We start from the raw sequence: 21,090 nt of genomic DNA on the forward strand, positions 1-21,090 counted from the left end.
GGAGCCTGATGTGGGACTCGATCCCAGGACCCTGACCAAAGGCAGACAGATGCTCAACCACTAAGCCTCCCAGGCTCCCGCCCTGGTATCTTAATTAGGAAGATTTGGGGATCCGGCTTGAGGCTGTCTGTTAATGGTTTTTAAAATATGCTAAATGAGAATGGGAAATGGGAGAGGCAGGTCCAGGACAGCAGGTGGAGGGAATGCTCAATGCTAGTAGAAATCCCAGGCTACTGAAATGAAGTTTCTACCCAAAGTTAAAGACCAATTTGCCTAATCCTAACAGCTGTGATCCAGAATCTGATCTGGGAATTGACATCTTCAAAGAGTTGATTCAACCTAGAATATTAAGGTTAGGAATGGTAGCAGCAGCACAATTATACTCTATATTGATGATGTCCCAACCTCCGACCAGTATGGTATGGTGGGAAAACACAGGTTTTATGGTCAGTAAATTTGGACTGGAGTTTGGGCTTCGGCCATTTACTGCTGTGTGATGTTCGGCAAGTTATTCAGTATCTCTGATCTTCTATTTACATTTTTTTTTTTTGTAAAGGGAAAATGGTAATACCTATTTCATGGAGGTTATTGTGAAGGTGAAATGTGCAGGTATGGGGTATTTCAGATTCAAGATTTATTTGTTCCTGTCCTTTGATAGGTCAGTGTGTTATATGATCTGTTTGAAAATACCTGGTCGGAGATTTAGCTGGAGAGTGTGCTGTATCCACTTTGTCCATTTATTCTTTCATTGATTCACTTGTTCATTCACCAAACCTTGGCCACTAAGTGTGTGACACTGGATGGGTGTTGGGGATACAGCCATGCCCTGTCCTTGCCAGTGTAGTGGAGATGCCTACTGCAAATGCCAATTACACTCCAGTGTGGATACTCACTACGCTGGGGGAAGTCAAGTGCTGTGGAAGTATTTGGAGAGTCAGTTAACTTAGCTGGGGGAGGGTTCGGGAAAGCATCCCCGAGGATGGAGAGAAGAGAGCCAGGTGGAGGTGAGGCAGAGAGCATAGATGACAGACAGTGGGTAAGGGTTTGGGGATAAAGTGGCTCCGGTGGATACTTTGGTATGTCGGCAGTGTCAAGTATGAGGGGAAAAACAGAGATGGATCCAGAGGTATGGAGAGAACCCAAGCTTCCAGGGCCCAGGATTGTCTCCCTATTGGGAGTTCTGTCCCTCAGATGTTGATACAATGGACGCTGTCATCACCAAAGAGAAGGTGCTAGGGCAATCCTCACAGTTAGAGTTAGAACCTGAACTACATTCCCCCATGGAAACAGCGTGTTAAATGGTAGCTCCATGTAGTTAGAATCCTCCTACAAAGAACACCTTCAAGTGCATTTTAAACAAGTAAAATATAGAAAAATAAGGGGAAACGGATTCTGTTTCTAGGCTTGTCCTATGTAACGCAGAGCTCTGTGCTTCTTGCTCTGACCATCTGAGCCCACACTGGATCCACAGGCTGCCTCTGCATGGCCCACGCTGTTTGGATTTGCAATGTTTGGTCTGGTCGGGTCTCTCCTGAGTGCTTCTATGGCTCCCTTGCTCCCTGCTGGTTGATACCTGGCCCACTTCTTCACACTGATGTTACCTAACTTGGCCCCTGGAGACAATGAACGTGGGGACCCTTTCTCTAGGCAGCAGAGGCGAGAGAGAGTATCATCGTTTCTGTCTGATTCATCCTTGCTGTTAGTCCCTATGTGAGGTCAAGCATGATAATTGAGGTGGAGTTTGGAGGTGCCTTCTTGCTTTGCACCAAATGCTGGTTTTTCTTTTCTCTTTCTCCAGTCCTCCTTCCTGTCTCTCATTTTGTCCTGCCAATACTTTTTTAGCTCTGTTAAATTCAATTCAGCAAAGGCATAGGGGCCACCAGACTATGTGCCTGGCACTTAGCAGGCAGGGGCAAGAGAAGCACAGTGGTGACCCTCAAGGAGTTTACAGTTTGGCACGAGGGGGTCGAGGACAGACAAGCGAAAGGTCCAGCTCTGTAAGGTTGGGGTCACAGCCCTACCGAGGCAGGGTCTATAAGAGTGTGGAGGAGGAATACCTGAGCCACCTTGGAGACAGGAAGAGGCCTGATGGGCCAGCAGGAATTAGCTAGACAAACGTGCGTGCGCTCCAGGCAGGCACAGAGTAAATAAAACATGAGCCAAGGTCAGACACGTAGCAAGGTGCACTAAGAGGAGATTGCAGGAAGGAGCCAAAGGCTGGGAGCAGAAAGGAGGAGGAGGTGAAGAGCCCTGAGAGCTGAGGATGGGGAGGCCAGCTCCTGCCTTTCGGTCTCTCCCTAGAAGGGTGTTAGGGTGGTACTTAGCACTTCCTGGCAGTACTCTGAGCTGAGATGGGCATTGGTTTTTGCCCTCTGGAAAATCTGTATTTTTCAAACGTTTCCTTAGAGGAAAGGGTCCCTGGAGAGTGGAGGGGCTGAGCCTGCATTGGCAGGAAAAGTGGATTAAAAGCAGGCCAAACCCAAAATAGCTCCTGGGGTTGACCAGATGGAAATTAGATTGCTGGCCTGTGTGGGTGTAACCCTGGGGAGGCCAGCCAAACGGTGAGAAGGGAATGATCCCTTCTAGAGAGTGTAGGAGACAATGTTGTGGTCTGGGTCCTAATTCAACAAATGTCACAAAAAAGCATAACCTAACCAAGCCGCAACTTTGAAACAAGATTCAAAATGCAAAGGATTTTCCAGCGCCTGTAGGAGAAAGCTTACTCTATTAGTAGATGAGTACCAAGAAGATCACTGACTCTGCTGTTTAAAATATTAACACCTGGACTTGTTTGGGAAGTCACAGTCTAGAGGCAGCTTTCTACCCCTTCCTCCTGGCAAGAATCTAAGAACCAAAGCCATTCTCCTTAGGTTGCTGTCACTAGGCTTGTGGATGTCCCATTAGGAAAAGGTGCCCGGGCTTAGGAAGTGAGGCAGGGTGCTGTGGAAACATGTAACACCTATACCGTCTTGGCTTTCTTCTCATCACTGTTTGGGACGCTCATTCGTGATGCCAGCCTCTCAGCTGGCCCAGGGCTGCCCAGCTTCCCCACAGGCACCCCCGAGGCAGGCGGGTCTGATTTCCTCTTCTGAAAGCTGCAGGATGTAACAGCTCGGGTGTGAGCACTCCCCTCATCCTTGTGAGGACAGGCTTTGGGAAAGGAGGTTCAGGCTTTCAGTAAACAGGACGGGCTTTCTTAAGCTTCTCGGAAACGCCTGGACCTGACACTTGTCATCTGCTACTAAATTTGGCCGTTTCATTTTCCTTACTCAAGATATATTGGCAACCATGGCACACATTCCGGGATGAAGTTAGATAAACAACTTGGCTGCTGAGGATTTTTACCTGTTACGGCTCCAAGAAATATTCAGTGTTCTAAGCACGACTCAGGGCAATTTCAACCAAAGTGTTAAGAATAGAAAAGATCAGTAGTCTAGTTGATCGCTTTCCCATCCCATGATTTTCATTAGTCTCAATAAGCTGCTAGAGGTAAGTTTTTGCCCTTTCAGCTTTGATGTTGCATGTAAGCTAATTCCTGTGTTTGGGTAAGACCGTGGAGAGTTCCAGTATCACCTCCACCCTCCACCTGGGTGGAAAGAACGCATCTCCCCCACCTTGAATATGCAGAGCACCTGTGCACGCCACCGTCCCAGCACTAACTGCTGATAGCATATTGTTTGTTCACCAGTCTGTCTCCCCCACTGCTCCTGGAACCCTGCCAGGGATCATCTCTCCTTCGTTCTTGAATTCTCAAAATGAGCCCAGTGCCTGGTGCATACTTGTGTGCCTGGTGCACACATACTTAATACCAAGCACTCCTCCCGATTCTGGGGGATGATGCTTTTGGCTACCAACTGACAAAGGAATAGGGCAAAAGGGCTCATGGAAAGGCTGCTAGGAGATAGGGGAAGGAGCAAAGGATTTGAAGTCCAAAGATCCTTCTTTTGTTTAGTAGCTGTTTCTGTCACTCTGAGCAAATCATCAGTTTGACATTTTGTTCCCCAAAAAGTGATCATCCTGCTTTCCTAGTTTTGGGAGAGAGGAGTAAATGATGTAATAGATATGAAAATGCTTTCTTAAAAAAAATGAAAAAGGAAGAAAGAAAAAAAGAAAGAAAGAAAGAGAAAGAAAAAAAGAATGAAAGAAAAAATGCTCTCTCAACTGTGATGGGTTTTATGTAAGAGAAGCATCTTTTTACCTGCCAATTGGGACAGCCACGTTTTTGTGTATTTCCCTCACATTCTGAGTGACCTCAGGCAGGTCAATTATTTAGCCTATCATGGATGCTTCCTGGGTAAGGAAGCTGTCATTTTTGTCTTCCTGGGTCCTTGTGAGGATCAAAAGAGATAATGCATATGAATCTGGTTTGGAGATTATTAAAGTCTATGAACTGGAGTCATGATATTGTTCGATAAGGTGGGATGAGTATAGGGCCTGTGTTCCCCGCTGTCCTCCACCCCGTCCCTATCTTCCCACCACCAGTCCTGGGCACACGTATGTGTGTGCACTTACTGTGGTGCCAGGAGGCAAGAGCCCAACCATCTCCAATTGCTGGCAGTCACGGTCCCATCCTTGCAAGAACCGGACGGGTGAGACTCTTGGTAGTCGGCCATGAGGACTGGACGTGGAGGACCGCCAAAGCTGCTTCTGCCGAAATCCCACATTTTGAGGAGATGCATCCAGGTGCATAAACAGGCACATACGTTTATGACATATCTGCCCCCAAATCAGACATCGGTAACATTTGTCACTCTTCAATAAACAAGATCAGCTTTTTCTGCTGGCTGGATAGTATAAACAGTCAGGGTTCTCAGCTGTGCACTGAAAACAAAGCACTTCAAAGCATGATTAAGTAGAACCTTAAGAACCAGGATCCTCAGTTCACCAGAATTATGTTGCTGCATTTAGTATTCATGAGAACGATTAGTAAGCAACACACAAAGCTTGTATGTCAAGATAATGGATTAGGATAATATTTGTGCTTTGTGCTGCAATAGAAGAATGCACTTGAATGAGACTCTGTTGTGCGTCACTTATTCTATCCCAGCTTTCTCGTTCTAAGAAAGTAGGTCGTTTAGGGACGCTTGACTATGAACTCCTGAGGCAGCAGAGAGAGATAAGGATTTTGGGGTGTGCAAGTGAAAGCTGAGAGGGAGGGGGAGTGATCCTGAGACTGGGGAGCTGGTGGGGATGGGTGGGTCTGCTGAGTCATGGCAGCCTCACCTCCTCTCTGTCCACATCCAGCCTTAGCAGTGAGACCTTGGGCAGAAATGGTTGTGGAGAGTTCTCAGAGGGCTTGAGTCCAGGAAATGGGGATGCTGGCCCCAGTAATAATTGGCTTCTTCCGCCCCTGGCATGGGCTAGTACCAGGCACTAGGACTTCAGAAGGCCATGTTGGCTCCTTGTATAATCCTGGTAGGTCAGAAAGGCACAAAGATTGAATTTTGGAATCATTGTGCAGTGCTGGAGTGGAAAAAAATAAATAAATATGATATTTCTTGGAAAGCTGAATTTGTTTGCAAACTTAGCCTCCCTTGGTTAGCAGTATTTATTTTAGAAATGCAATTTCCAGGGGGTTCTGTGAGGTCAATTGATATCCTCCAGTTTCCAGCATCTACATCTTCAGGATGGTAGGTGGGGGTGGAGCAAGAGGAGAACTGACGATCCAGTTTTAGAACTCAGGGTAGTGGGATGTGGAAGAGACTGTGGTTCACCTGAGTCAGGCGCTGGAAGTGTCTCTCATCTCTCTTCCCACTGGGAGTCTCTGAAATCCCCAGGTTGTGACAGTGGCAAACCAGGTTAACCTCGTATGGTGCCAGGCATATTATACACATCCACTCACTTAATCACCATAACAGCCTTGAGAGGTGGGTACTGTTTTTAGTCTCCTATCTTATAGATAAAGAAGCTGAAGTTCAGAGATGCTCAAGATCATATAACTTGTAAGGGCAAAGCCAGGAGTGAATCAAGCAATCTGGCTTCAGAGTTTGTGCTCTCAGGAACTGTACTCTCCTGCAAGTTATTCCTGATGTATAATGGATGGGCTGGGATGTTGTTACTAGACAGTGCTCATGGGCACGCAGGATGCTATTCCAAGCGAGACTAAATCATCAAGAAAAGAGCGAATGTGCATGTTCATTATGGTTACTCAGGGGTGTAATATTTTTGTTTTTGCCTTTCTACTTTTTAGGACAAATTTTCATTAATACTGAAACAAAAAGGGATTTCTGTAATCTTGGATGTTTCACTTCGGAAATACAAAGCAATTCTCTTCCTAGCACATTGTGGGTAATCTGGATGTTACTGCAACAAGGAAATTTCAGTAACTAAGGCAATCTTGAAGTGGGTGAGGGCAAATTCTTCCTGTGACACCCTCTCACTAAACCAAATCTGGTCTGGTTTGCGTGGCTCTTCTCAGAAACACTGAAATATGAAAAGTGGCACAGGAATCTCAGGATGAAGTCACAAAAACAGTATATTTGCTTTCTGGCAAGAACACTGGATTCCGGCAGAGAATAGGGGCCAAACACAGAGTACGTGGTTTCGTCTGGACCATTCCATCTAAATGAAATTTGACTGGGGATTTGGAGAGCATTATTACTACCTCGGGGAATTCCTGTGTGAATATAAATAGAGCTTAGTATTTGTTTATAGGTAAATACTCAAAAGGTTGTAATAGGTGAAGGTTTGGAGGATATAGCAAAATAGTTTTTTTTTTTTTTTTAAATAAGGATTTTATATTATGTTTGGGTACTTTCCATGTCATACTACTTTCTGGATTTAAAGATGACATTTCTCATGGTACTTTCAACCCATGGTTATACGGCAGAAGGATCATATAAAAATAGATACTTTTAGAGTCTTCGTGGATTTTAATTTTATCCCTAAGAGAGTAACAGACAAGTGACTAGAAGCTTCCTTTGTTAAAAGCCTAAGACCACTCTGCATTTCTCCTCTCTCCCTCCCTTGCCCAGGGGGGCTGCCGCAGGGCTGTCCGCCTCAGTAACAACAGGTCTCCACAAGGAATAAATCGTTGAAAGAAATCATGTGGGTGTCCTCTGACAGCCCTTTATCCTTAGTCCCTTGCAACGGCCTTTCATTTCTGACCCAGCTTTTCCTCTGGACTTGGGTTTCTGACTTATTGCCATGAAGCCATCTGTCTAGCCATCTATCCATCCAGCCATCCATTTGTCCACTCTTTCTACTCTTCACATATTACCTGCCTCCTCTGTGGCGGGCCTTCCTCAGTGCCTCCAGATGATTCTGTTCTCCTCAGGAGACCTGTGTGCTCCTAGTGGCCCCTTTCCTAGCCCACTGAGCATGCGGGAGGAATGCAAGCCTCTGTGAGGACACCCTCAGGCTCATTTTCCCAGACCCCTCCCGTCACCGTCACCGTAGGAGACCATTGTAGTGCCAGGTTGACTGGTCTGCAGTTCCTGTCTGGCACCTCCAGACACAATTCTGAGCTCCAGGGCTGGAGTGGGAGGAAGGGGAGGGGAAGCTCTAGGGGTGCGGGGTGGGGGGGGGGTGGGCAGGCCACGGTCTTATCTTGGTTCCTCTTCTTCCTGTGGGGTAGGAATCACCCTCATATCGCTTCCCACCTTCTCTCATTCCTTGATAACGTATGGCCAGCCAAAAGAGCTTTTGGGTCTTTCTATGTTTAAACAAACAAACAAGAAAGGTCTGAGAGTCCTGATAAAATGCCTTCTCAACAGTCTTACAAAGTCTATTGCCATTAGAGTGAGAATTGGAATTCACAGCATGAGCAATGGTGGTTTTTTTCAACAGTTAGTTTATCCCCTTCTAGGGGGTGTCTGTCTGAATAGCATGATCCAGTTCTAATGGCAGATGGACTGGGGGGTAGAGGGCAACAAATAGTCACTGGGAAAATATAGTGAGTGGGCAGTAATTCGAAGCATCCCTGGAGACGTGGGAACCTGTGTGAGCCCCACCCTCAAGTGGCTTCATCCTCCATCAACACTGCCCTCAAAGACGCCCTTTCATGTGACATGGGAAAACCACCTTCCCCCTTATGTTGGGTTCTGATTTATGTGGTTGTTTTGAAGATCAAAACTTGGACTCAAGCTCCCAAGCTGGGCAACCTTGCCAGTGTGCATGGGAGGCCCCTGTGCTGGACTCAGCTGTCACACCGCATCATCTCTGTCCCACTACCCCTGGGCAATTTGGCCCTCTGTCCAGAAGCAGCAGCTCCAGGGTATCGCCATCTGTCAGACCAGCGAAGCTTCTCTGGGGCATCCTTCAACTTTCCCTCCCTGGACTCTGACCAGTGTCAAGTGCAAACAGCCTCTCAAAACACAGGCAGCTTGAAGATTGCTTTTCAAGGACAATTCTCAGTCCCAGCTGTGGCCCTGACCTGCTCCTCCTATCTGACATTCTGGTGCTCATGTCCGTCATCTTAGAGGGAGGGGTCTAACCATGCCATGTGGGCAACCCTTCCTAAGTTTCTCATCATTATGGCCTGAGGACTCAAACTTTCCATGCTCTGTCTTTGTGCCTTTACATAGTTTATTCCTTCCTAGAATACTTTCTACTCATGCTCCTTGACTCAATAAGCATTCCCTGAACCAGCTGGGCACTTCTCTTGAGACTTCCTGAATCTAAGTGTCACGGGCCTGGAGGCCTTTGCTCAGCATCTCTTCCGTCTCTTAGGGGACTGCCTTGATTACTTCCTTTCTCCTTTACATCCATTTCCCCCTTTCCTCCCAATACTGAATCAAGGGCTCCTCCTCTGCCCCCTTAGAACCACTCACACCCTCCTATTGCAGCATTTATCATGTATTCTAATTGCTTCCTCTGTTGTCCCCTGTTCGGGCCTCATTAGCTCCAAAGGCCAAAGATAGAGTCTTGTTCATCTAGCACACTGTCTGCACATAGAAAGCCCTCAACAGAATTCACTAAGTGTGTGCAGATGAATAAATGGCTGGTTTTAACATATTTTTGAAATCACATCCTGGTGAAGGATTGACGAAGAAGATATTCCTAGAACTGGCAAAACAAACCAGAGTAATTTAGTGGGACTTTAATTTTAACCTGACCTTGAGGCTCTGAGCTGAATAAACAGAAGATGAAAGACAAAATATTGGGATTAAGAAACAGGCATTTTCTCCCTGCTTAAAGTTTTAAAAATCTCATGCAATTTTGCCGAGAGAGAGAGAGAGAGAGAGCTGTGAATTTTCTCGTCTCCAGGGCAACAAAGTGAGTAACGTTAGAGAGAGACAGAAATTGAGACAGAGTCTCACGAAGCAAATTTGCTGTTCCGGCCAAAAGTCATTTGAAAAGACACAAGGACTTTTCCCAAACAGAGGGCATGGGATCAACACCAAAATAAAAAAGCAAGTGGGGTAGATTCCCTGTCCATAATCTCTCAGTAGGGGTCAAAGCAGTGGAAATGTTCTGACTGGTCAAGTGTGTGGAGCCCCGACAGGGGCTTGGGGTGGGGGAAAAAGAGCAGGTCAGAACTGTACACACCAGCCGGTTGCCAAAGCCCAGAGGAGCGCGATCGCAGGCGAGGTGTGAGGGAACACAGCGACAGCATTTCCCTAGAAAGGGTTGGCAGGGGCCCGGGCTGCTCCCATGGGGGCCCCCCCCGCCTCCCACCTGCCCGGAGCCTGCTCATCTTGGCTCCATCCGAGCGAATTTCAGGACTGTTTCCGGCGTGGTCGTTGCCTCCTGTTCCTGGCACTCTGAGCATCAGTCGTTGTCATGGAAACAATCATTTAGCCGATTCATGTGAACTGGGCCTTGATCGGAGGGCCAACGGGACCCACATCACTTGGGTGCAGGAAGGTCTCGGTTGGGAACCCAGTCGCTGCTCCCCTAGCAGCCAAGGTGGGTGGTCATGGGGCTTTCCAGAGCCTTCTTGGTTCATCCCCGCTTGTCTCCATGTCCTCAGAATGCATTTTTTTTCTTTTTTTTTTTTATTGCTTCACCAGTATCCTCTGTGTATGCCTTCAACAGAAATGTTTTTGGCTTCTCTGACTGTCAGGACCCTCCCACAGTAGCTGGCTCCCACGTTTGGTCATCAGATTGCCCACAACAATCCACGGCGGTCATCTCCGTCTCCAGCGCCTCGTGTTCAGAATGTGGGTGATGAGCGGCTTCTTACTCACTGTCTGTGGCATCCGTTGTGAGGTCCCTGAGGGCCTGGGCCCCCGGAGCAGTTCCATCTGTAGCGGTGCCCACAGTCTGGCACTCAGATGCCTAGCACCCCAAGTCGTGGCAGCGAGGGGAGCCCACGGGTGCCAGCCTAGTTAGGGGGAGATATAAGAGCCACTGGGAAACACAGCTGGCCACGAAGGGCCGTGCATTTAATCCCATGTAAGTGATGTGAAGCTGCCGTGAGGATCTCATCCCTGAAAACTATGCATCATACAGAGCTGTGGAGGCAGCTGGTCAGATCCACACAGAGAGTGACATCTGATATGACAGGAGCTTATAGTCACTTAGCACCCCCAGATGATATTGGAGGCCAAGAGTGCTGCAGAGCCTAAAGGCCACCGAAGGTCTTGTTTTATTGGTATTCAGAAGGATGCCAACATGTCATCGAGGAAAGCTAAATATATTTGTGGATGTACATGCCTGTGTGCACATACTTCTTAAGGAGGTGAAGTATCAGGACGTCAGGGTGGCTCAGTGGTTGAGCATCTGCCTCTGGCTCAGGTCATGATCCTGGTCTGGGGATCGGGTTCCGCATCAGGTTCCCTGCGAGGAGCCTGCTTCTCCCTCTGCCTGTGTCTCTCTCTCTCTCTGCATCTCTCATGAATAAATAAATAAAATCTTTTTTTTTTTAAAAGGAGATAAAGTATGTAATGTAAATCAGGAAGATTTCCTACCAAACTGACAAAATGACAAGGGGAAGAAATGGGTTGTATGGGAAATTCAGTTATGTGAACTACTACTCTGCGTACTCTATGTGGCTAGAACTACTTTCTGGTAGTAGTTCCGAGCCAGTGGAGCTAACAGCTCTCTTCTTGGTGCTGCAGAAGCTCTGCTAGAGCCAGAGGGACCCTTGCAGTCACATACTCTGATGGTCTTTAAGTCATTACTGGCCTTGAAACCCTTCCTGCCATGGGGTCTTGTGTGGGAGCCTCCCCGTTGTGTGAAAAGCCTTCTCTCTGCCAGCACGTGGGGAAGCAGCTGGAAGGATGGCTAGTTTCAGGTGTGGGTAGCATCTCAGTCTGTGTGGGCTGCCCTAACAAAATGCCACAGATGTCCCTTGAACAACAGACATCTACTTTCTCACAGTCCTGGAGGCTAGAAGTCAAGGTGCCAGCAGGGTCGTCTTCCTGGCTTGTAGACAGGTGCCTTCTGGCTGTGTCCTCACACAGAATGGAGAGAGACAAAGGGCTCTCTGGAGTCTCTTCTTATAAGGACACTAATCCTATCATGAAAGCCCCACTCTTATGACTGCATCAAACCTTAGTTATGTCCTAAAGTCCCCCTCACCACATGCTAGCACATTGGGGGTTAGGGTTTCAACACATGAATTTGGGTTTGACATCATTCTATCCGTAACAGGTGGGAATGAGGAGGTGTGAGGAGGTCCTATGATGTGTGTAGGGTCCTGTGGCTCATGTAGGCAGACGGGGGACTTACTCCCAGGGTGATGACGTCTAATTCAGGGCTCCTTGCCTTCCACCACACAGCATCTGTCACAGGATCTTGGATCCTCAGTCTCTTCTGTTACTTTTGATAACTGATTGGGTTTGAGGAAAGATTTCTGGAGGTTGCCTTTTCTAAAACTCATCAGAAGCCATATTAACAATTATATTAGAAATCAATATCGTATGGAGAGCCTCGACTCGTCAGCATTGTTCTAAGAAGTTCACAAATAGTCCCTCATTTGACCTTCACGATTACCTAGGGTAAGGTCCTGTTACCCTTCTCCATTTCATAGAGCACAGAGACACTGCGTGATTCTGCGAGGTCACACAGCCAGTAAGTGGCAGAGCCGGGCTCTGAACTCAGGCCATCTGGCTCTGGATCTGTGCTCCTAATTAGCACAGGGATGAAACAGACAACACCGTGGTTAGGAGAGAGGCAGGGGTAACTCTTCCCCTGGGCTGGGTGTGTTGGAGGACACCGTCTGTCTCCTTGTCAGGGCTGGGGCCAACCAGTAAGGCTGATCTTGTGAAAAGCTGTAAGGGAGATCAACATATGGGTGCTTCCCAAGCTGAGAACACAGGCCCAGAACAGAGTCCTCTGCTTCTTCTGATGCCAAGTAATGAAGCAGACAGCCTTCCTCTTTTCTAGTAGGATAGAGGTCAGAGATCTCTTTTTTAGGACCACAGCACCAAGGAGCTAAGCAAGGCCACTGCCCGGGACCATGGGGAATAGGATACCATTTTGAAATGGTCTACTATTTAGGGATGATGATCTCCCCTTCCTGTTGGTGATATTCAGTAGTCACCAAGGACATTCGGTGTGCTGGGCGTCCTACAGCCTAGATACGTGAGCTGTGCTATTGAGGTTTCCACAGAACATTGACTGATGTCATTCACACTTAGGGAACCTCATCATCAGCCGTTGCTTCTGGTTAGACTGCCCGTGCACTGCTCTCAGGCACAGGAGAGGATGTGGGCATGGAAGGGTGAAGGTATCTAAGCGTAGTGGGGAATATGTTTCACTGCCAAGATGTAAGCAGTATGCCAGATTTGGGGGTTCTGTTGATAAGGGTTCAATCTTGGCCAGTCATTGGGTTAATGGGCACAGAACTTCACCTTCCCAAACTCCAGCTCCCTCACTTACAAAATATAATAACCGCGTTGAAGTTTGTTATTTGGATTTACTCAAAGTGTCCAGCATCTGGTCAGAGCTCAATGTTAGTTTGTTTTCCTCATATGCTGCAGATTGTGTGCTTTTACTTAAAGAAATGCAACGCTTCTGCTACAGTTTAATTGACATCATATTTCTTCGGTGGGTTGTTTGTCTTTGACTATGAATCTTTTTATAACTGAGATGCTTTCATGCTTCTGGGTAAAGAACAGAAGTTAAACCAACAAAGTAGGAAAGCTGGGTTTAAGGATAGTCACAGAACAGCGAGGACCACCCATTGGCAGAAAAGAATCACAATGATTTAAAAAGAAAAAAAAAAGAATATCCTTGGGGGAAAATTGCATTGAAGTTCATTCTATTGTCTCAAGTCTTGGAAAGCTTTTAAAGTTATTATTTTATGCCATGTTCTCAAGTGCAATCTCAACAAAGAAATGACTGTCTCCCAGAAAGATTGGACCAAGAGAAATTAGGGAATTAGAAGATCAAGACGGTAGCAAATAATCACTCACCAGAACAAGAACAAGGAGAGAGAAGCATCCTCAGAAACTCAGAGTAATATTTCAGAACGGGTTCTGCCCAGGGTCAGTATTCCCTTCACAGACCTGCCCCAGGTGACAGAGCTGGAAAGCAGGAGACAGGTAGTTTCAGAATTAAAGCATTATCTCTTATTCTTCTTTCCTGCAGATCGCAGTTTTTAAAGATGTTTTTCTGGCTAACTCTTTAGTAACAGGGAGCAGCTGATGTGTTATGCTGTTTCTCTCCTATGGGAATATGTAGTTTACTGGCAGAGAAACACACACACACACACACACACACACACACACACACACGTCATGCAAGTGAACGGATGAGGGTGAAGGAATCGTGATTGGCCATGAAGAAGGCTCAGAAGTTACCCATGGAGATGAAGTACGCAGATTTAATATAATATTGATTTCAGGTTCGGGAGGAAGAAATCGCTCTTGCCACTGAGCGTGGTGTCATTCAGCGACCTCTATTTTCTCATGCTGACCAGGACTCGGCTCTCCTCCAGGCCCCTCCCTACATGCACGTGTCTCATACTGAGGGCATTTTGAGGGGCTGTTTATTCATTCTAAGGCGATGAAGAGTGGCATAGAAAGCGCATCCAGTCAAAAGCACCTCTGTACAGTGACCAGGAAATCTCAGACAGATGAATTTCCTGAATAAGATGCTTTTCTTTCCCCACCTCATCAGGATCTTCTCTGGCAAGCTTATCGCTTGTTCTTAAATGATCTTTAAGAAGAATTCACCCTGGTTTTTGCCACCTCCGCGGGAAGGGGATGGATGGTAAGATAACCAATGCCTGCATCAAACACTGGGTTACCTATTTCTGGTGCGTGTTTTCTTTTCAAGTTTTGAAGAAGGCAACATCATTCAGTGCCAGGCTTGTGTCACATGGCATCTTCCTGTGTCTCTGTCAGGGCACACACTCACCCATTCATCTCCTCACTGCCCGACCCCCTGAAAACAGTGTGACTGACACATAAATTGTGCCAGGCAAGGGACAGGTGGGTTAGCTGAGCTTGGGGCCCTGCCAGTCCTCCCATCATGTAATAAGAAAGCTCTCAAATAAACACCGTATGATTTAATTGAATCTGAGCGAGGAGATATGGTTTTTACAGAAACTAATTACGGCAGGCAGCCTGGCATATTAGTGCCGTAAATCTCGCTGATGTCAAGCCCTTGAGCTGTTGCCGTGTTGGTTTATTTTCTCTCTCTTTCCCTCTTCCCATGCTTTCTAGTGTTTTTTTTCCCCCACTCAGTCTATTTCCACTTAGGCTCATCCCTCCCTCTTCTTCCCAGTATGTTGAGACCTTGACCAGAGGTTCAGTACTTATAGCTGAATGATTCCTGCTTCAGGTCCATAACCATATGTGGTTCTGTGTATGTATATGTGAGTGTGTGTGAGTGAGTGTGTGTGTGTGTGTGTGTGTGTGTGTGTGCTGGCCTTTCTGTCTGCAATGGATGTGATGATTCAGGATGGAATGGTATAGTAAGTCACTATGGCAGGTGGGGTTGGGGAGCGGGGGCAGTGGCTAAAAAAATGATTCAGGCTTCCTTTCTTCAAATAGCTTGTCACAGGTGATACTGGGGGTGGTAGTGTTGGCGATAAAAAGGGGAAGAGGAAAGTTGTGTAAACAACTAGTCTTGGAAACATCAGGCCGGATGAGGCACAAGCCATGGATCATGAAAATGCAGATGGAGGAGTTTAATTCTGACTAGGCTAAGCTTTCGCTTCTGTCCGTCCGTTAGGAACAGAACACTTGATTAAATATTATGAGTGAGTGAACTCGTAATTACATTTATTACTTACTTAAGAAGTCTGGAGCTAAGTGGTGTCAGAGACTGTTCAGTCACTTGATGATCCTTCCATGTGTTTTTTCCATCCTTCTTTGCCATCCTCAGTGTTAATGGCCTTTTGCTTGTGACCTTAAGATGGTGGCTGCAGGTCCAGACATTGCATGTGCATCCCAGGCTTAAAGAAAGGGGCAAGGGCAAAAGACTTTCTTTTTATTAGGCTCCAGATTTTTGGTCTTTAAGAAACACGTTTTTTCTGCAGGCTCCAAGAAAATTTTCCTTATATCTCCCATGGTCTGACCTGGGCGGCTAGCTGTAAGGAAGGACAGGAATGTGAGTAGCTAGCGAAGGTGAGTGAAAGGGTCATGAGGTATTCCCCAGGGATGCATGAATTGTTACTCTCTTAAAATTGAGATTCTGTGAGAAAGGGGGAATGGGATTGGGAACAACAGCTGGGTTGGTCAACCTGTGGCATCTGTCATACTTTCCTTTAGTATATTTGAGAAAAAGGATATCTGTCTTACTATAGTTACTGAGCTGAGCCCTGCATTCCACCAGCAGATGGTCCTCACGTGGATACCCTTCTCTGCCATTTGCTTTGTTGTTAGTCACCACCATAGTTCTTCCAACTACGGTTCTCTTGGAACAATATTGCTTCTTCTACACACGCCTCCACATAGGATTTCAGATGAGACAGCCCTGGGTTCAGATCCTATCCCAGATGTACCGTTCTCTAGCATCGTGGTCTTGGGCAAGGTGCCTAACCTCTTCACTCAGTAAAAATGCACATAGTGACTTGTGTCTCATTGAGTGGCCAAGAGCATTAAATAACGAATGTAAAGTGCTTAGCACTGTGCCTGGCCCGAGGCAATGCTCAATAAACGAGAGTTTTCCCTTTTCTCCACATTTAAAAAATAATAATGGCTAGCACTTACTGAATGCTTACTATATAGCCCAGCACACTTCTTTTTTTTTTTTTTAACGATTTATTTACTTGACAGAGAGTGTGCATGTGTGGGGGAGAAGGGGCAGAGGTAGAGAAGCCCAAGCAGTCTCTCAGCAGAGCTTGGAGCTTAATGTTGGACTTGATCCCAGGACCCTGAGATCATGACCTGAGTTGAAACTGAGTTGGAGGGGCGCCTGGGTGGCTCGGTGGTTGAGCGTCTGTCTGGTTAAGTGTCTGCCTTTGGCTCAAGTCATGATCCCGGGGTCCTGGAATCGAGTCCAGCATCAGGCTCCCTACAGGGAGCCTGCTCCTCCCTCTGCCTGTGTCTCTGCCTCTCTCTGTGTGACTTGCATGAATAAATAAATAAAATCTTAAAAAAAAAAAAGTGAGTCGGAAGCCACCTAGGCACCCTTGCCCGGCACAGCTCTTAAAGCCTCATGCCAATTAACTCATTCAACCCCCACAGCAACACAGTGAGGTCTACAGATGCATTATGTCCCTTAACAGCTAAGGGAATGAGGGACAAAAGTAAATTCGTCTACAATTCCAGCCATGGTAAGAGGCAGAAAAAAGATCGAATCTAGGCAGTTGGTCTTGAACCTGGGCACTGCCCACTGTGTGTACCTCCTCTCACACACAATCTGTCTCTCCTGAGAATGGATTCATGCTAGGACCAAAGCTTCCTATTAGGTGGCAGACGCTGACCAATGGGCAGCTTGAATGATCACAGTTGTATGGTCACGGAGAATGGTGGGTTTTTCCAAGACTGAGTGCTCTCCGAGGAGAGGAGCATGATGGGAGAGCAAAGTCACATAGGGGTGTGAGGAGACGTAGTGGTCAGCACTACACAGCAGGCTTTACCCCATCCCTGGTGTCCTCACCCTTGTTGTGAGGACACACATCTCATTGTGCCGCAAGAGCACCCAGCTCCCTGGGCATGAAGACGGCCCTCAGAGAAGCAGGGAATGGAAGTCTTCTGCTTCCAAAGAAAGACAGCTCTGGGCAGTTAGATAATTTTCTGGGTGGGAACTGTTGAGCGAGGGAAAAGATCAATATTAGAACCCAAGAGCACGAAATCACTTTGATATCTCCCTGGGTACAGCTTTTCTAATGGAAACAAGACAAAGCCGTGTTCTATGGAGGACTATGGTCATTTTTTGGCTTCTGAAAAGCCTCCTCAGTCTCACTGAACGATTCTAATCCATGGACATAAGCTATAGCATGAGGCTCCCCATGGAGCCCTGGAGCTCCAACACCTTTTGGTCTAAGGTCCTGGAAAACCAAGGGAGAGAAAAGATCTGAATGGGGAACTGAATCCTTGCTCTGCTGACTCTCCTACATTGAAGTCATTTCGATTTGATTTTTGGATGGTGACATTTTTTTCTGTAAGGGAACCATGGAGCCAAGCCTTAGTACCTGCATTAATATGCATTCTATTAAAAGAAACAGATGAATCTCAAGCCATGCTGGAAAGGTGGTTGGATAAAGACAGAGCATTTTTTTTTAAAGGGATTACACCACAGTCCACAAGGTCAGGTGGTGGGTGGTGGGTGGAAGGATGGTGGATGTGGAGATGTTTAACAACCGTCCTCTGAAGAGTGAGATTCCTCTGCACATTCCTTCGTCTCTTTATTGCTTTGTTGCCTTTGGATTTTGTTTGTTTGAGTAAAGGATGAGCACCCACTGTAATGGGCCAGAAAGTTAATGTAGCTGAGCAGCATCAGCCTGCCTTGAAATAAGTCTCTGCATCGTAATGATGAGGTGCATGAATTTTTTACATGCCAGGTATATAATCAGTTTCTTACTTAGACCTATCTGAGCACTGCTGAACCCTCGATAATGACAAATTTATCTTTTTTTTTTTTGACAGATTTATCATTTTAAAAGTGAATTCCTGGTGCCTTATATCATATGACATCACAGTACCATGGCTGGAACTAGGATAAAGGAGATTTTAGTGCTATCCTGATTTTACAAAGAAGAAGACCTGGACTCAGAGTAGCCAAATGATTTGTAGTGGGGTAAGGACTCTGACTTCTCATCTTTGGAAACAAATCTCACCACACCATTGGGCCCTTCCCTTAAGTGGTTGGGAGGTCTCCCCAGGTCTCCCTTGGGACTCACATTCAAAATGCATCAGGAAGTTCATGTCCAGCAGAAATGAGAATGGACCCATAGATGTTTTGGGTCATCAGTCCTCTGCCTCCACAGGTCAGAGCTGCAGGTGGGTTCAGCAGGACTTTGAGAATATGGTGGCTTATTAGGAGAAATGGAGGGTGGAGGCAGGGTAGTATGTCCATATTCTAGAATCAAAACCATACTGAACACTGGAATGGACATCAGAAGTTTCTGGAGCTAGTTCTCAGGAATTAGGAAAATGATACCCTAATTCTGCCCCCAATTCCAAAGTGTGGGTTTTCCCTGCCAGCACCTAGCTGAGTGTCCTACAATTCAATTTGATTCTGAGACTCTCTACCTGGAAATAGCATCAGATTAAAGGTTAAAGAATCAGTCCTGCAAGACTGCCTCTTTCTTCAGTTGCCAATCCTAAATCTAGATTAACTGTGTTTCTGACCAACTGCTATAAATTGGATGTTCCAATGACCTCCCCCCCACTTACATTCAATTAATTTGTTAGAGTGGTTCCCAGAGCTCAGGAAAACATTTACTTATTAGATGACTGGTTTGTTATAAAAGGATATAATTTAGGAACAGCCAGAGAGATGCAGAGAGCAAGCATGGGGAAAGGGTGCAGAGCTTGAGCCGTGCCCATTCCAGGCTCCTCGCTCTCCCTGCGCCTCCACATGTTCACCAACCCAGAAGCTCTCTGAATCCTGTAATTTTGAGTTTTTATGGAAGCTTCATTACATAGGCATGACTGATTAAATTGTTGGTCATTGGTGACTGAACTCAATTCTTTAGCCTGTCTCCCCTCCCAGAGGTCAGAGGGTGGGAATTGTAAGTTCCAACCCTTTAACTACAGGGTGGGATCCCCTAGCAACCAGCCTCCATCCTTAGGTTACCTAGGGCCTTTGTAAACACCATCTCATTAAAATAAAAAAGATACTTCTATGACTCCCATCACTACGTGAGTTTTTAGGAGCTCTGTATACTAGGAATGGGGAAAAACTCAAAGATTTTATTTCATACTATAAATCACAATATCACAGAGACTCAGAGAGGTGAACTGACTGACCTAAAGCCACACAGCCAGAACACCATGCATTAGAGCTCAGATCCCTCTACAGATACGGACCGGGTCCAGTGCACTTTTCTCAGTCCCTCGCTGCCTAATGTTTTGGTTTCCTTCCACTGATTGTAATTTGTGGACCAGAGAAGTGATTAAAAGGAGACAGCAGGACATGGTGGCAAGGAGAACAGCTCTGGGGGTGGCTGAGGCCCCAGTTTGAATTCCACCTTGACCATCAGGTAGCTATGTACTTATGAGCGGCACATTCAAGGCAGCACCAAGGGGGAATGGCAGGGTTGTACTGGCTACAACTATTCCTTTTTCCCAGAAAAATTTATTCTGGAAGCAGCGTCCAGGAGTCTTCTGTTTGCATCTTATGGGAAAAATGGGATGATCTGGCTCTGTCGAGCTGCAAGACAAAGAGAACATTAAGTTGTGGCCTCTGTAGTGGGAGGTAGTGAAGGAGAAGGGGATGGGACATGGTTTACGGGGAACAGTCAACAGTGGGATGAAATCCTGAACTTCAGGGAGTAGGGAGATGGTGGCATGCAGTCTATGGCTCAGCCTCACGTGTAACCCCGGGAGGCAGTTTTCCTACGCCTTAAGAACCAGGTAAAATTGGTCCAAGTCTCCATTTCTTGGCACTGCCAAGGTTGTCTCCAGGATGTCTTCATTTACGAAGGAGGGTTTTGGACTCACTGTCATCTCAGGCACAGCCCTCAGTGTCAGCTGTCTCTGTTCCACTTGAAGGATCACACCACTCCCTATGGGTGCTATTCCTGTTCTCCCCCAACTGACCTAGAACATTGACCTCTCTTCCACAGAGCTTCCCAAGCTCCGGGCACATGCTTTTTACTAAGAAGTGAGTTTAGGGCTGGGTCCACTGACACCAGAGCCAAGGAAAAGTCAATGGAAGAAAACAGACTGGTTGCGCCATTGTTTCTACAATAGTTTTAGTCAGAATGAATTCTTTTAATTGTGTTTTGCCCTTTTGGGCCAGCCGAGTCTGTTTTCTTCAAGACCTCCCCATGCTGTTGTTTGTGTGATGCTGGATTCCCAGAGCAGAGTGGGTGTTTAATAAATTAGTTAAGTAAAGGGAAGGACAACCGTGAATCAGGAAGCAACCACTCATATAGCCAAGAGCTTTTGCGCAAGCTTGGAATAAGAAGGAAGAACAAGTTCTTTCAGTTAACTAGGGTTTAAAAAAACACATTCTTTTTGAATCTTTCCCGTTTCACGTGAAAGATTTTCTTACTGTTTTTTTCAGTGGAGGGTATAAGTTTCAGTATGAAACTCTAAATACTTCCCATTGGGTCATTGGGAATGGGCTGGTAAATAAATAAATAAAATACGTATAAATATATTTATAAATATATATAAAATATATTTGTGTTTGTGTTTATATTATTTATATTTATATTATGTAATATATGACTTCATAAAACTTAGAAGTATTTTCACATACATAAAATATAAATATATATTTATTTATTTAAGTAGTTGCCTACAATCTAGGTTATCTATCCCTCCATTTACCCACTCTTCAAACTACATGGGCTGCGTTCCTGAGGTTGCCTTGGGGAAAGGAGCTCCAGGGGGAACCTGGGTGGCTCAGTGGCTGAGCGTTTGCCTTTGGCTCAGGTCGTGATCCTGGGGTCTTGAGATTGAGTCCTGCATCAGGCTCCCTGCTGGAAGTCTGTGTCTCTCATGAATAAATAAATAAAATCTTTAAAAAAAAAAAGGAGCTCTAGGATCTTAAGCCATAAGTGAGGGCACTGAAGGTTTTTTTTCTTTTCTGCTGGGGAATGTCTCTGGGCATGGACCATGCTTGTGTGTTTGC

The 21,090-nt window shown here is 46.2% G+C and overlaps 1 long non-coding RNA gene across 1 annotated transcript; it reads right to left on the bottom strand.

Moving 5' to 3' along the window:
- Nucleotides 1–4,512: 4,512 nt before the first annotated feature.
- On the bottom strand, nt 4,513–15,292 carry LOC140599288 (uncharacterized). The gene is made up of 3 exons (XR_012001985.1): nt 15,131–15,292; nt 13,305–13,415; nt 4,513–4,647 (listed from the first exon to the last, which is right to left on the bottom strand). It is a non-coding gene; the product is annotated as an uncharacterized lncRNA (long non-coding RNA).
- Nucleotides 15,293–21,090: the final 5,798 nt, after the last annotated feature.

The sequence above is a fragment of the Vulpes vulpes genome, chromosome 6 (genome assembly GCF_048418805.1).
Source record: "Vulpes vulpes isolate BD-2025 chromosome 6, VulVul3, whole genome shotgun sequence".
Taxonomy (NCBI): domain Eukaryota; kingdom Metazoa; phylum Chordata; class Mammalia; order Carnivora; family Canidae; genus Vulpes; species Vulpes vulpes.